General features: G+C 28.8%; 1 long non-coding RNA gene across 1 annotated transcript; it reads left to right on the top strand.

The window, feature by feature from the left end:
• Nucleotides 1–4: 4 nt before the first annotated feature.
• Nucleotides 5–2,143, top strand: LOC111242766. Its single transcript, XR_002670062.1, has 3 exons — nucleotides 5–302; nucleotides 457–588; nucleotides 1,943–2,143. It is a non-coding gene; the product is annotated as an uncharacterized LOC111242766 (long non-coding RNA).
• The last annotated feature ends 14,232 nt before the right edge of the window (nucleotides 2,144–16,375 follow it).

Here is a 16,375-nt window from a genome sequence, read left to right as displayed (position 1 = left end):
CAGTGTCCCAAATTCATCTTACAGTATAAATAAGCATTATTCATTTGTTTAGATATATTAATCAGACTTATCCTTCCACTTAACCTTAGTCGGACTGTCACACCCCATTTAAATACCCCTCCTTAGTGGGTACATGTGTCAACCGTCTGGTTTTCCTCTGGTGAGTGGAAGACAAACTCTGCCAAACTTTTAATTCCCTTCCTTCGTGATCCATGTAGCAGCAGAGCAGTGAACCCAGAAAGTGGAGGTCAGGTGTCATGCTGGGAGTTGGCCGACCGTTCGGAATGGAGGCAGTATTTAAGGTAAGAATGAAACCTGACGCCACTTTTCCATGCAATCTTCTTCTTCTTCCTTAAACCCAACTTTCTGAAAATATCAAACTCTCCTCCTTCTCTCTAAACCTCCCAACCTTCTCTCTAAAATTCTAACCAATCTACTGTTCCGATCACCCTTCAGATCACACTTGAAGACTCCTGGTGGTCTCCTCTTTCACTTGAACCGTCCGGTTTCGAGTTTGCACCTGACCTTGGGAAACTTAGAAGAATAGTACCTACCAACCTACTTTCAAAGTCTTAGCTGGAATTAGAGGTAAGGGAAGCTTATAAAGTTTAATTATAATTTCTCTGTATGGTTTGAATGTATGCCTGATTTAATGTATGTTTGATATCTAAAGTATGCTTCTTGATTTCTTATGATTGAGATATGGTATGTTGTTGTATGATAAGTATGAATTATGAATTCTGCACTGATAAGAGTACGTATGAAAACTTAGAGAAAATATGAATCTGAGATCGAAGGTCATTAGGACCGTTCGGTCCTCCCTTTTCCGTTCGGTCTGTTTGGACTAATTGGCCTAGTGTGATTACTAAACTTAGTTGGTTTTCTCTAAGTGTTTTATCAATAGCTATTTAGGAACGCTGGTCATAAACCAAGCGTTCGGCTTTCCAAGTGTTCGGCCTTAGGCTGACACTCAAATTATAAAATTTGCAAATCTAATATTCTTCCTTTGATACCGTCCGGTCACTTAATGACTAAATGGTCTAGTGAACCTTTAATTATTGAGACATTCAGTTTACTTGACTAAAGTCCTTTTACTCCTTTAAAGAGTTTCTTCTTTCTCAATTCGTCCGGTCTGATAAGTGTTTGGTCATAGACCAACCTTCGACCATTATTAGTGCCTATTTTATGATACACTTGCCAAACCGTTCGGATGACTATCATTTATAGTCAATCCTTGAGTTATGGTCTCATTCTTTGCCAAACCATCCTATCAACCATTTGACATTCTTCTGTTATCCAGTCTTACCTTTGATATGACCATCCGGCCACTTACTTGAATTCTTGATACTCAGTTTCCCATTTCGATTAAACCGTTCGGTCACTATTATTTATAATTCAGTATGGGATATCTGGTACTTCTCTCAACACCCTAACAACTTGGAAGTAATAACGAACCTTTATTGAATTTGGCTAAGTAAGGGAATTCCACTGGAGGAATGTCTCATGAATTGGTAATGATTGGTAAAGTATGAACGTGGGAATGACTCAGGTGTCGTCCTGATCCTGATATTCCGTGAGGGCGCTTTCTCAGGTAGAGAAAGGTCACTCATGTGTGGGAATGGCAGGAGGTCCGCGGTTATATGAATAGATAACCGTTAGAGGACTAACCTCGGGTGGCAGCTGATAAGGAAAAGCAGTTACTACACCACACCGGGTGCTAGGGACGACCGAGCTACATGTTCATACCGTCCAGACAGTGTCTTAGTGGTCGGTCATGATTAAGGAATATAGTATGCATGTATTGAAATTGTATGCTTGCATGATTGATTGGTTTGAGTTTGTATGTTTACTTGTATAACGTAATGATAAATTAAATTTACATAAGCTTACCCTTATTTGTTGTGTCTTTGTCTATGTTGATGTTCGGTATTCAACCGTTCAGTTATTCTTTTCGTGGCCATGATCATCCTTTTGGATGTGAGCAGAGGATACCTTGGAAGCTACCCTGAAAGACACTCTGGAGAATGTCGTGCAGGCCGAGTTCCTCGTGGAGGCCATGCCTGAGAGTTTTGCAGGACCGTCCGGTCCTTAGGATAGTTTCTTTCATTCTAGTTCTTTTGATGATTGGTCGTTAGGTCAATGAACTCTAACTAAGACCGTTCGGTCTATTCTGTAAATATTGTATTAATGTAATTGTTGTACAGTTTTAATTTTTTTATGCTATTCTCCTATCTCTTTTACCTCTCGGCTTATTCACTACTGTTCTCCTTTATTGTTCATGTTGACTCCTGAAAATGAATTATAACTTTGGTTATATTTATTGGGATGTTACACGGACGATTAATAATAAAAAGTTTTATGTTTTTCTAGACATTTAAAAAACATCAAGAAAAAGTTAAAATATTAAAAAATGAAAAAGTCGAAGAATGCAATAGATAATAACGTTAAACAAAATTTCAAATTCGCAACATAAACAAAAACTAATATTAAAAAAAAACATTAAACAATAATTATGCAATTTCTCAAGTTAGTCCAGTATAACAACACCTTTCAAGCAATTGTACAACATTCCTTCTATTATTATTTTTCTAATATTTAAAATGTTATTATTAGCTAGATTTATAAAAAAAAAAAAAAGCAAAAAAAATCCACTTATTACACTCAATGAGAAGCAACAGAACTTAAAAGATGAATCCTATAAATTGATGTAAAAAAAATATTGGAGAGAGAAAAATAACTAGTTTTGCTTTTTGTATGTATTTATCAACAAGTACATTTTTAATTTCAATAACAAATCAGCAACAAAACCGTGTTCTAGAGGTATAGATAAAAATATTAACTAGTATTTATAATTGTTGAAAATCAATATACACCGATTTATTTACATTATTATATATTAAATATTGTATTATGAGTATAACTAAAATAATCGACCACATGTTTAAGAGATAATGTCGTTTACCAATCATGTCACACTTTCATGGTACATTGATAGCAATTTCTTCCTTATAGTAGTTCTTCATCCATCTCTCACACTGTGTTCATTTCGAAGTAATTTACTATTCACGGTATTCTGCGAGCGAGTAATTTAGAAAAAAACGTGTTCACTTTGATAGAATTGCGGGTGATGATTTGAACGTAATTGCGAGATTACTACACTATTCATTCACCCGCTGAAACGCGAAGATTTGGAGGGATCTATCACGCAAAGTCTAAAATGCCCTCATGATTTTAAAGAATTTTGCGTTGCCCTCAGCCACTTGCACTAAGTAATTTCACTGTGTATTCGCAAGACTACGATTCAACAGTGCAGATTCCTACGTTCTGCGTGATTCAGCCATGGAATAGTGAAGATGAAGAAAGGAGGTGATTGAATCAAAGAAACTGCAGAAGAAGAAGAAGAAGAAGCGACCTCTGAAAGAAGATGGATGCAGCTGTATCCGGTTACAGCACCAGCGTATCCGGATACGCTTCTATGACAAACATCAACACCCAGCTGTATCCAGTTACAGCCCCAGCGTATCCGGATACACTTCTATGACAAACATCAAACTCAGGCATATTCACGACGGTGGAGTTGCAATGATGGACCACGATGGACGATGCAACGTTGGAAGGCGTCAACTGGAACCCTGAAGGTGGACGACGCAGCGACGATGAGATCTCCGTCATGGTGGACGATGCTCTCTGTAGTGGTGGACGATGCAGGGAGGACGAAGTTGTGCGAGACGATGGAGGGAGGTCTCCATGGTGGTAGAGGATGCAGCGAGCATCACATGGAGGTTGATGGTGGTGAATGGATAGTAGCTCCATGGCCGTCATAGCAGTGCACGAAGGAAATCTGTTTCATATTTTCTTTAGTGTGTAATATCTTTGATCTATTTCCTTCTTGCTTATTATTTCCACTTTGAAAAAAGAAGGCACTGATGTGGGAAAGGTTGGTGAAGGAGGAGGCATTGATGTGGATTTCGAATGGAGTGATGCTCACTTGAACATTGTAATACTACATTTTTATGTTGCAGCAACGGTGGGAGGTGATGAAGGAGGCACATGCAAAGCTACGAGGTGATGAAAGAGGCACATGCAGAGCTACATTGAGTGGGTTCTCTCCTTCACAGTGTTGTTGTTTGTTTATGCTGTGCTTAGTTAGGATGATTAATTTTGCCTTTACAAAACCTTGCTTGGATTGAAGTTTATAATTAATTTCCTTATTCATCAATTCCAATTACAGTTTTCTTTCTCTCTTGAAATTCTCTTGTCATTGTTTTTAAGATTGTTATAATTTATTGAATTAGTCACAATTTATTTAATAACTTCTTTTAATATCTTCTTTTGCACAATACAAAGTTACTAATTAAATCAAAAATAATATGATATTGTTTCAATAATTATAAATGAAATTCTTCAATGTAATACGTATAACCACATACCTTATAGTTAGCTTTTACTATATTGTCAAAAGGTACAATGAAATACATAAAAAAAAAGTAAAAAAAAAAGTAAATCTCAATGATAGAATATTAAAATGATTTTTAATTTACATAAAAATTAATCTAATTATAGTGTAACCTCTCTTTGTGAAAATAAAAATATATTACAATTAAAAATAAATTCATTTTACTAAAATAAAAATTTTGTACAATATTAAAATTAATTTTAATAATTAATATTAATTTTTTAACTCTTTATAAAATTTTTTACAATCAAATATAACATTAACAAATATCATTTTATATTATATTAATAACTAGGGGCATTTTGGTAATCTTCAATTTCTACCAATTAAACATATTTTTTTTATCTGTCACATCATTCAAATCCTACACTAATTCTCACAAACTTTACCTCTAAATTCACTCTCAATTACCTTCAAATCCACTCAAATAAACACAAAAAAAAACACCCTCAAATCCCCTCAAATCCACCCAATCACTCTCCCTCAAATCATCTCCCCCAATCACCCCCAAGTGAACACACCCTCAGTTTTCAAACATTATATCTTTCATTAATAATCACAGTTTTTGAAAATCAATTAAAAATTTTATGAATTTCGAAAATCATTAAAATTAAAAAGTAATTGAAGTCTTAACTAATTTTTCAAAGTTAGTTAAGTAAATTCCTGGCTTTTGAAAAAACCCATTAATTTTTTTTTCTTTTTCTTTTTATTTTTTACTTTTTTGTCTTTATTTAATAATAATAATAATAAATATTTAAAAAATTAAAAATAAAAATTTAATATTTTAAATTAAAAAACAAAATTAAAAAATTATTGAAGATAGATATATTTTTTATATATTATAAATTCATTATCTAAATAAGAATGTTACAATTATATATATATATATATATATATATATATATATATATATATATATATATATATATATATATATATATTTGAAAGAATAGACATTAAGACAGCTGTAGATATATTGTTATAGGAGATGAAATTGTAAAGATTGATTTGACATTTCTTTTCACATATTTGCATGTATTTGCAATAGCTAAATTGAGAGAGATGTGAATGATGATATATTTGGTATGAGAGGATAATTGAGGAAAATTAAACTTTGGTAGGTATTTTTACTGAATTGCCCTAAATCGTTATGTATAATTTTGCATGTTGATTTTCTATTTTGTTTGTGGTGTTCATGTGTTGGATGGTTAGTATATTTGAGTTGCTGAGATAAGCTGGATTAATAGGGAGAAAGTGGTTTAAAGAGTATTCATGTTTTCAAGAAAGAAATCAACACATAATAAAAATAACAACACAAAGTGATAATGAATAAAACATAATAATAATATTAAAATTTAATATTTCAAATAATTTTAATAAAAAAACATTCTACTCATAAATATCACTTTATAGAACTATTATGATAATCTTTATTTTTTATTTATTATAACATTTTTTAAAATCTATCGTTTATCAATCAATTTTTTTTTTAAAAAATTTACAACCATTACTTCCAAATTTATTTTCAATCACTTTCATTTTTTTTTTTAAAAACAACACTTACAAATATCTTCAAATTCAACTACACTTCCTTGAATCCTTTAATACACAGTAAAAAAACAAACTTAACTAAAATAAGTAGTATCTCATGACAATATATTATATATTATTTGTTAGGTTTAATGCATGTTGAGTTAATATTTGTTAGGTTTAATGCATCCGTAAGTCCTTATTTTCGTCCTGAATCTCAATTACCTTCCTTTTTTTTTTAACTTTTCAATTGGGTCCTAATTTTTGTAAAATTGAAGCAATTAGAGACTTGCTGTTAAATTAAACAAACGGCCGTTTAAATTTATCTTACGTGGCATTAAAAATAAATTTGAATTAATTTTTATATTAAAAAATAATTAAGCAAAGTTAAATCAAATGTGTTCAGAGGGGCAAAAAAGACAAACCTCTTTTCTTCTTCCATTAACCCGTTTTCTTTCAAAACCCTAAAACCCCTTCTCAGTAATGAAGCCAGCCAACATCATCTGCATCCTCCATTCAACGTCATCTCCTTCAACGACTTGGCCACCATCAATAACATTCACATCTCCTTCAAGGTCTCACCTTTCCATTTTGTTCTTCTCCGTCGCAGCCCAATACGCTATTTGCCTTCAAACAAGAGGATTTCTGACAGTGGCGGTGACGGCTAGCCTCGTTGATGACAACGGCCACGCCAAATCGGAGAGGATTAAAATTGTCCGTTGGGAAAAAAATGAGAAGGAGGGATGATCTGTAATTTTGTTGTTGGGTGAGTGTGTCGATTGGATTGGAGGCGGAGACAATCGAAGTGCAAATTAAGGGATTTATCATGGGAGGGATGCTCCTCCGCAAGTATTTGGACTCCGCCGTCGCGAAAGTGTCGAAAGAAACTCGAAGGAGCGTTAGGGTTTATGAATTGGGGAACTCGGGACACCGGTTAGTTGATCGAGACTTTAATGTAGACGAGGTGAGGTGCACTCCTCTTTGTTTGCTTTTATCATCGTTTTTTAATCTGCATTTGGGAAATCTCAATTGTGAAGCTTCAGTAAATTGTTGAAATACTCACATTAATCCAATCATGTAGTGGTTGTATATTAATGTTGGAATTGGAAGGCTTTTTACTTTTTGTTTTGGTTGCATTTGATTTTGTTTTATGCAAGGCTGGTCTTTTGAATCTTTATCTTTCATTTTTTGTTTTTTGAAAATTTGATGATGGGAATTCTGGGTTTTTTAGAGCAGTTTGAAGCGAGTACAAGCTTTGAAGAAATTCGTGGAGGAGAATCATAGACTGGCACTGGAGTTTGATAAGTTGGTAGTCCAACTTTGTCAGTTGGAGAATGAGTGTCGCTGTATGATAAGGATATGGAAACGCTGATGGAATTTGGGAAGGATGCTGATGAACATAATATAATTTTTTGAATGAAATGAACATGGAAGATTGAAGTTAGGGGCTGCACGTAAATTTTAGATTTTGTCCACTTTGCCCTTTCTTAAATTTGAATTCACACTTGTGTAATTCAAATTTTTAATATAAAATTCGTTTTTAATGCCACGTCAGTAAATTTAAACGGCGGTTTGTTTAATTTGATGGTAGACCTTCAATTGATTCAATTTTACAAAAATAAGGACCTAATTGAGAAGTCGAAAAAAAAAGAGACCTAATTGAGATTCAGGACGAAAATAAGGACCTACCGAAACATTAAACCTAACAAATATTAACTCAACCTTAAAAAACAAATTTATAAATTAATATTTATATTTATATATTTTAATTGATCTTATTAAAATAAATTTCACATAAAGTTTAAATTTAAAAGAACGAGAATTTATATCTAAAAACTAGTTTTTGCTTTGCATAAAAGATATGAATATTATAATTTGAAGAGTTTGAATTTTCTATGATAATTATAGTTTTAAAAAAACTTAAAATCGTAAGTTGAGAGAGGTTGTAGAATCTGAATGAAATAAAGTAAAAATGTGTTAAGATGTAAAAAGGGTTGGTAGAAGTGGAATGGCCAAGTGTTGGTCTTTAATGATGTTATAAGACACAGAATGGTCTTTTCGAAGTAGCTATCAGGACCTTTACTCGGAACCACGTAGGACACCATGCCCTTATTATAACTTTCTATTCTCTTCCTTCAGTTACTAACCAATTCCTCTTTTCATACCACTGGACAATACCACATTGCCTTGTGCTACCTGACAAATATCCATTACATGCCTGTCACCAAAGATTTGATTCTAATCCAATCTAAGGTACCATAAACAACTCCTCAAAAATCAAAATAAACTCCATCCTTTTTTTTTTCAAAACTATTTTTTCAAATTTTATAAAAATAATTTATATATACCATAAATTAATTATATTTTATTTGAATAAGAATTTTGTTCCAAATTTCACGTTGATAAAACGAATTTTTAATATATAAGTGGGGTGTAGACCTCACCTTATAAAGTTGATTTGTGAGGTTGAGTTAGATTTAAAGTTCATTCTTTAACATGGTATCAGAGTTAGGTTAGAGCTTATTTTAATGAGATTTTTGTTGGACAGTATTTCACCTGTTATCGGATCATTATCGAATTACTCATAATCTCATGTTTAACATGTATATTTTTTGACATGAGAAGATGTATTAAAAATCTCACATCAACTAAAAATAAACTAATTTATAATATATAAGTGAGATTCAAACTTCACTTTAAAAATCAGTTTTATAATGTTGAGTTAAGGTTAAACTCCACTTCTTAACAATTTTAATATATTATTATTCATATTAATGTATATGCTTGATCATAAAATTAAATGATTTGATAAAAATACAATAATAAATTTGATTAAAATAAACTTAACTCATAATTATAATTCTTTAAGGTTAAACTTTAAACCTAACTGATTTATAAAATAAAATACACGTATATTTATATATTATAATTCTACTTTACCTCTATCTTACACGCAGCACAGTTCCAACAAAATTTAATATTATATTTCAGTCGTCTACATAAAATAATTTTTCTAAAACAAGAGCCTGTCTTTACTTCACATTGATTCTGAGCATCTGTGCATTAATAGTGGTGGCATGGCATGGGTCGATGGGTCTCAATCAATCACACCATTCTTGACGTGAAAGGTTTCGTTAGTATGTATGAATTACTATTATTATTATTATTATTATTATTATAAGTTAGGAAGATTTGGTTGAAGTGAATCCCTAATTTTTGAAGCGATTCTTAACAAATTTGGTGATCCCAAACGTTTGTAGAAAGAGAAACAAAGATGTTTGATGTTTTGGTTTGGTTTTGCAGGTACCAAGTAAGGTAAGAAAGAAGAACAGAGAAGGGTGTTTAAAGGAAGTTGTGTCTCGTCTTCATATGGTAATGAATTTGAAGAAGAAAGAAGAAAAGAAGAAAAAGAAACAGTAGAATAGAACAGATGTTTGGTAGTAGAAGTAGTTGTAGGTAGTAATAGGCTACAAAAAACCTGACATCAACATATACATAGACAAACTTTTATGGGTAAATGAGGTGTGGGAACACTCATTCGTTCCAGTAAAAGTAAAAGTTCGTGGGCCCTGCAATCAAACCCTTATTTAATAATATTTACATTTTTTTAATCCAATAATAAAATATTTATGTCAAATAATTATATAAATAGTAAATATATTTTCAAGTATGAAAAAATTATGAAGTTGGTGGTGTAGGAAGATGTTCACACACTAAAAAAGACAGCTGACCAAGATTTTGTTTAAACTAGGAAAATTGGAAAAGAAAATGAGAAATTGCATTTATTATTTACTTTTTAATTCAGTAGTGTTTTTTTTTTTCAAATCTTGAATAATAGAAAAATACTTTATACTATGATTTAAATTGTATATTATTATGAGTTTAATATAAAATTTAGATTCTGTAAAATTTAAATAGGTAAATAGGTTTAAAGACTTTTATGTTCTTGTTTTCTACATCTAGTAACCTATTCTAGCATTAAAGAATATTATGTGATGCTTCAGTCCACTGTGGTTCCGATTACTTCTATGACCACATGTGTCGTATACAGTGAAAATCATAAAAAAAATCTTCAGACAAACTTTCCAATGAAAACTTTTATAAGAAAAGGGTTAAATTATATATATTTTAAAAAAATTAAAATTATATTAATTATAAATTTAAAAAAAAAATCTGAAAAAACTACACTAAAATTTATGTACAAGTTAAGTTTTAGATTATACATTTTTTTTTTTATCTTTTTAAGTTGTTGTTGAAAAACTCATTTAAATATATTTTACTCCATAACCTTTACACTTCTAGGTAGTCATATCATAACTAGAGACTATAAGTCTGATTTGATAGTAACGAGATGACGAAGAAATGAAAAGAAGAGAAAAAATTATCTTTTGGATTCGATTCTACTATTATTAATAAAAACTAATATGTTTATAATTAATATTTATTGAAAAAATTATATTATTTAATATTTTTCTTTTCGTGTCTAATTATTATTATTTTCATCTCACTATATATGATAATTAATAATAACTATTTCACAGTAAAAAATTAAAGAAAAAAGGGAATTTAATTAAAAACATTAACTTATTACGACTTCACTTGTTACTAATTTGTAGGAAAAAATAAAAAAAAAACTCACAATTTTTTAAAAGTCCAAAAATCAATCATAGTTTATAATATTTATTTATTGATCATTTGATATGTCTTATATCAATGAAAATACCCATATTTCCAGTGGATTTTGTCTTTTGTATTATTAATTATTTATTTTGTTTGTCGAGAGATAGTTGGGATGAAGGGGAGTGTGAATAGTGAATGCAGGAGTGCATTGTATAATAAGCATGGGATGTATGACATGTGTACTTGAGGGACTGCTGCACGTGTCAAATCGGCGTGTCCTTAAAACATTATGGAACGGCTGTTCCTGTGGCTCAACAAGTGGGTTAACATCAGCCTTTCTTTTCTTTTTATTGAATTTTATTTTCAACAGATAGATTCGTACAACATCGTGCTAAACCCTATGTGTACGGTTTTTCTTTTATCATCAGACTTACATTAAAGACTTTATATATATATATATATATATATATATATATATATATATATATATATATATATATATATATATATATATATATATATATATATATTATTGAATTATCAATTTTATTATTATATTATTTTAGTTTTGAATTACAATTTTTAATTTAAATAAATTTTAAATATGTTTTCTCGGTATAAAATAGGAAGTTCGTTGGGTTTGTCGCTTAAAATAAAACTATTCTTTAAAATTAAAATTTATTTTTCATAATCTACATGCAAAAGAACTATTTCAGTTATTTCTATAGTTGATTTATGCTTTGTTCTTATGGTAGGATTTGAGGGAGATGATTTAGGGGAGATGATTTGAGTGGATTTGAGTAGATTTGAATTTTTGTTGTTTTTTTGAGTGGATTTGTGGGTAATTGAGAATGGATTTGAGGGTAAAGTTTGTGAGAATTAGTGTAAGATTTAATTAATGTGACAGATTTAAAAAATTAGTTTAATGGATATAAATTAAAGATTACCAAAATATCCCTAGTTATTAAAATAATATAAAATGATAAAAAATTAATAAATAATTAAAATAATATATTTTAAAAATGAAATAATATATTTTAAAAATGATAAAATAATTAATAAATATTTTAAAGTTAAGTTTAATATTTATATTATTACTATTATTATTATTATTATTATTATTTATATTATTATTATTATTATAAAAGTATGAAAGTTAATTATAAAGGTTAAAAATGAAAATACCTACCATTCCTTCCAAATCTTCACAGTGCACGGGGGGTGAAAAAAAGCAACAATCCGCATACATCCTCTCATTTCATTCCTCACAAATCTATTAAAACGAACAAAAAAATCCCTTCATCCATTCTTGGTAATCTTCATGAACAAGAGAATTTGTTCAAAAGAACATACCCTAGTTCTATGTGAAAGAGTTGACAGCGCAGACGAGGAGATAATGCTTTAGCAACACATCCTTTAACACTCTTTATATGTAATAATTTTAAAAAAATGAAAAAAATGTTAAGAGATATAATTAGTAAATATGTCTCTTATTAATTTTTGAAAAAGAGAAGTAAAAATATATATATTAACTGTTGTGAATAAAATTTATATATGATATTAGAATTTTTTTAATTAAAAATGTTAATATTTTTAAAGAAAAGAAGTTCGAATTCATAAAAAATATTGCTGTGTGTTTTTGCTTTTTTACATATAATTTAATACGTAATTATTCAAACTGTAAGGTTGTAGAAGATATATATAAGATAAATAAGGCTTAAACACATAAATGGGAAATGATATCTAAAAAACATTCCATTGATTAAGTTAGAATAAATAATAATTATCAATATTATTTATAGTGATTTTATTTGTTTTTAATTGGTCGCGCTATTCACTAAATAAAGTGTACTTCCTAGTTAAAGAATGTATCTTTTTATTATTCTTCTTCTGGGACGTGTCAAAGATTTTATTCATGTTTATAGGGTCATATTTATTTATAGTTCACATCAATCTTCCCCTGTGTAAAGAAACATATATATTAAAATTTATTATTCTTTATTCTTGTGGCCATCATATATATATATATATATATATATATATATATATATATATATATATATATATATATAAATAAATAAAGTAAGTCCGATATAAGTTGAAAAAGAAATTTGTTCTCCGTCTCTTATGTCATAATATGCGAAAAGTATTTAATTTGAGAAAGATGAGATCTTTTTGAAATTCTAATTTTCTCATATTGAAGAGTTATATAATTTTTGTTCTTTAATAATATACTGACACTTCTATTTTCAAATAAGTTAAGTTATTTTTTAACTACAATTCAAAGTACAACACTCTAACTTTTCCTCTAACAAACCAAACTCTTTTTTATATATATTCTCAATATACGTTACTCCAAATCTATTTTTTACCAACTGCCTCTTATTTATCACTTTTTTTTTTTTTTCTCAAAACTTTCAACATCAACTTTGACTTTTTGATAAACTTCTATATTGAATAAATATCAAAAACAAAAGAAGATTATTCAGTATGTCGTGTTGTTGCTTAATATGAAAGAATTCCCAAATTGCAACACTTAGCAGTACAAATTGGTGCTTACCCGCCAGTTTGGAGATAAAATATTCATTTATCAGTACATTAGTTTAAAACAATTTTAAACATTAAAACTCTACTAATTTATTTAATTGCTCAAATTAATTATAAATTGTCTAAATCAAGTAAAAATAATCGAGTCAAAAACAATCAACCAAGTAATACAAGTCAAACAAGTCATACACACCAATGAGATTCATCCTAATAGTCCAATTTCATTCTCAAAATAAAATCAATCATCAACATGCAAAACATCCAATTTATCAAACTTATGCACACTAAACTAACTAGTTTCCCTTACTTGACTCTATCCACACACAAGAGTATCGATAGAATGTTAAAGACATATTGTTATGATCACTAATTCATAGAGACTTACATATGACTAAAAAGATACATGCAAGTGGAATAAGACTTACTTGCAACATATAACATAAAAAGGACTGAAACTCACTTATGTGAATGAAGTACTAGTTGATCCCGATTTGAAGAGTTTGCCACATAATAGAATGTCGATTATTCAATTAGACAAACAAAAAAGAGTACTCTCAAAGAGAAGTCAAAAAATTATAAAAAAAGTTTTTATAGAGAGATTATGTGTTTCAAAATAATGAAACAATTTCATAACAAAACTATTTTTCTTTAAAAAAGTTAATAATAAAATAACCGAGTCTCACTATTTTTAAATCACTATTATTTCTAAAATATCGTTTTCTAGATCTTTACTTTTATTTTATAGTCTGAAACATCAAATTTTAGTCAATAAATTTTTAGTGAAACGAGATTCACAAAAACCTTTACTTTTTATTTTGATAGAAAACTTTATCATTTTTTAGATTCTTAAATGTATAGAATTTAAGTTTAGTTTCTTTTCTAATTAATTTTACATAAAAAAATTTCAAGCTGAATAAAATTTATTTTATTTTATTGAAATAAAGTATTTAAATTGTTACTAAATACAAAAGGTTTATTAAATATTGAATAAATGTTGAAAATTAAAATATAAAAAATAAATTTGATTGTTTTCTGTAATTGATGTTATTTCAATTAAAGTCTTTAAAGATTTTCTTAAGTGATATTTGTAAACTCCTTTTACACGATTTTAATTAATATTATTTTAAGTCGATGTCAAGTAAAACTATAAAAATCTATATTTATTTTAATTAAAACAAATTAATTTGAAGTTTTTCCTTCCTACATAAATTAGTTTGAGTCTAGATTAATTTCACTTCATAAATTAGATCAAGATTAATGTTGAATTAATTAAATCAACTAGATATATAATCAATCAAATCTCATTTTAATATAATATCTTAACTCGATATAAGTTTGATGTCTCGATCAAACATAAGTGACAAGACTTGTCCTAACCTAATATAGTATATCTCAATCCCATTTAAGTTTGACTCAATATATACACAACATAATTTCATTCAATCCAAATTTAACGTAACAAGGTCTTGATTAGTCTTAGTATGACAATGACTTAACACAACTTTCCTAAGTATGAAGCAAAGTTGATTTAGTTCGACCTAGACTCTAATTGACTTAACTTTGCGAGTTAGTCCAAATTTACACAAAAATTAAGGATAATTATAAATTGTAAAAGAAATAAAAAAATTAATAATATATTATTTCACTCATTTCGTGCTAAAACATATGAAAATATTAATATGAGTATAAAAAACTATTAGGAGTTCGTATATTAAATATTTTCACAGAGATATATACCACGTAGAAATAAGAAAATTTGAAAAAGTAATACTTGAAAACTTATTATCATAAAATTTGAAGTTAAAATTAGTGTGAATATCTTATATAAATTGCATTGTTATCTCATTATTATTTTAGATGAATTTTTGAAATATATATATATAAAATTATTATACTTTTACATTCATTTAACATATAATATAATAAAATACCATAAAAACATAAATTTTTATATTTTAAAAAAGAATAAAAAATAAAAAAATAATATCAAATATAAAAAATTTAATTGTGTTAAAGAATATTTCTTCTTCTTAAATTATATAGATACATATTACATATTATTTAGCTTTCAGTAATGAAAACAATTTTCTTGGTATTGGAACTGTGCACACATCAAATCAAGATAATTAATTGTCATGCTTTGTGTTAACAATGAACATTTACTTACCACAACAACATTAGACAAAGGTACGGTTCCTGTCTCATGTTAACTCGTATGTGATAGGTATCGAAATATCTCGATGTTTGGATTAAGAATTTTGTCTTCAAATAGTGGAAAATGGTTCTTAAATGTAAGATACTTTTCATGATTAAACAGGCGTTATTTTCCCTTCTCGTAACCCAATGCCCCGATTATTAGCTTGAATCTAAATATTCCTCCGGCTTATATGAAATTCAAGATTTAATGTTTGTTATTATTTTGAAAAGAAACGTGGTATTCACACCATCAATGTCAATTTTATTTAGAAACCTGGACACGAACAACTTCTGGAGAAAACATTAATACAAAAATATTAATTATTGTCCTTTATTGTGCACATGAAAAGCTTTTTTGTTGGTTGGCACATGCAAAGCTTCGATGGTCCACATTGAGTTTCTTCAATTGGCAAACAGCTAACATCATCATGCATCGAAAATATGCATAGTTGCTATTGTGCATAGGATCAAGCATTAGACTGGTCCCGTTTCTCACAACATCACTTTCTTCTTGTAGACCATGATAATAATCCTAATTTCACAATCCGCACTTTGTTGTTTAAGAAGTGTTTAACGTTAGAAAAAACAGAACTGTAAAATACAACCTCTGAGAGCTTCTAAAATAAGTGTTACTCAGAGTACATGACAAATATTAGAGCCATCAAAATTGGTTACAATTCCTGAGTCAATTCGGCTTACCACAGGTTTGAGTAAGATTGGGTTTGAAAAAATTGATTTTTTTTTGTGGGTGAGATTTCAACCTGACTCATTTAAACCCGTAAACCCTAAAAAATAAAATACTTTTTTTACTCACTGTGTATACAAAAAAAGTAACCTTTGCTCTCACAAATCACTCTCACGGAACTTGCTCTCACTTACGGTGCTCTCACTATCACTTCTTCACTGAAACATTTTGTATGTTTTTTGTATTTGCTATTGGATGACATTTGAATTATATTGTACATTTTATTATTATTTTGAATTGTCTTCAGTTTAACATCATTTTTTTTGGAGTGAAATTTGTTT

The sequence above is a fragment of the Vigna radiata genome, chromosome 11 (genome assembly GCF_000741045.1).
Source record: "Vigna radiata var. radiata cultivar VC1973A chromosome 11, Vradiata_ver6, whole genome shotgun sequence".
NCBI lineage: Eukaryota > Viridiplantae > Streptophyta > Magnoliopsida > Fabales > Fabaceae > Vigna > Vigna radiata.
This window is presented reverse-complemented; position numbering and strand designations above follow the sequence as displayed.